Source organism: Nannospalax galili, unplaced genomic scaffold (assembly GCF_000622305.1).
Source record: "Nannospalax galili isolate Female #2095 unplaced genomic scaffold, S.galili_v1.0 scaffold424, whole genome shotgun sequence".
In the NCBI taxonomy this organism is placed as follows: Eukaryota; Metazoa; Chordata; class Mammalia; order Rodentia; family Spalacidae; genus Nannospalax; species Nannospalax galili.
This window is the reverse complement of record NW_008352334.1, coordinates 2580916-2581922: the sequence shown is the minus strand read 5'-3', so window position 1 is coordinate 2581922 and position 1007 is coordinate 2580916.

Below are 1007 nucleotides of genomic sequence, written 5' to 3'. Positions count from 1 at the left end.
TCCCTTAGATATATTATCATATCATCTGCAAAAAGGGATAATTTGAGCTCTTCTTTTCCAATTATTACTCCTTTAATTTCCTGCTCTGGTCTTATTGCTCTTGCAAGAGTTTCAAGCACTATGTTAAAGAGAAGCAGAGATAGTGGACAGCCTTGTCTGGTTCCTGATTTCAATGGGAATGTTTCCAGTTTTTCTCCATTTAGAACGGTGTTGGCTGTGGGTTTGCTGTATATGGCTTTAATTATGTTGAGGTATGTTCCCTCCAGTCCAGTTCCCTCTAAGTCTTTGAACATAAATGCATGCTGAATTTTGTCAAAAGCTTTTTCTGTATCTATTGAGATGATGATGTGGTTTTTGAGTCCATTTATATGATTAATGACATTTATTGACTTGTGTATATTGAACCATCCCTGCAACGCTGGAATAAAGCCTACTTGATCATGGTGAATGAGCTTTAAAATATATATCTTTACTGTTTTGCAAGTATTTTGTTGAGAATTTTTGCATCTGTGTTCATTAAGGATATGGGTCTATAATTTTATTTTTTGGTTGTGTCTTTACCCGATTTGGCTATTAGAATGATGCTGGCTTCATAGAAGGAATTTGGGAGTTCTCCCTCTGTTTCTATCATTTTGAATAATTTAAGTAGTATTGGTTGGAGGCCTTCTTTAAATGTCTGGTAGAATTCTGCTGTAAATCCATCTTGGCCTGGGCTTTTTTTAGTTGGCTTTGTATTACTGTTTTGATTTCCTTATATGTTATGGGTCTGTTTAAATTGTTGATCTCTTCTTGGTTTAAGTTTGTTGGGTCCCATGATTTCAGATATCCTTCCATTTCTTTTAGACTTTCAGATTTAGAAGCGTATAGGTTTTTAAAATATTCCCTTAAGCCGGGCGTGGTGGCGTACGCCTTTAATCCCAGCACTCAGGAGGCAGAGGCAGGTGGATCTCTGTGAGTCCAAGGCCAGCCTGGTCTACATAGTGAGTTCCAGGACAGCTGGGGCTACA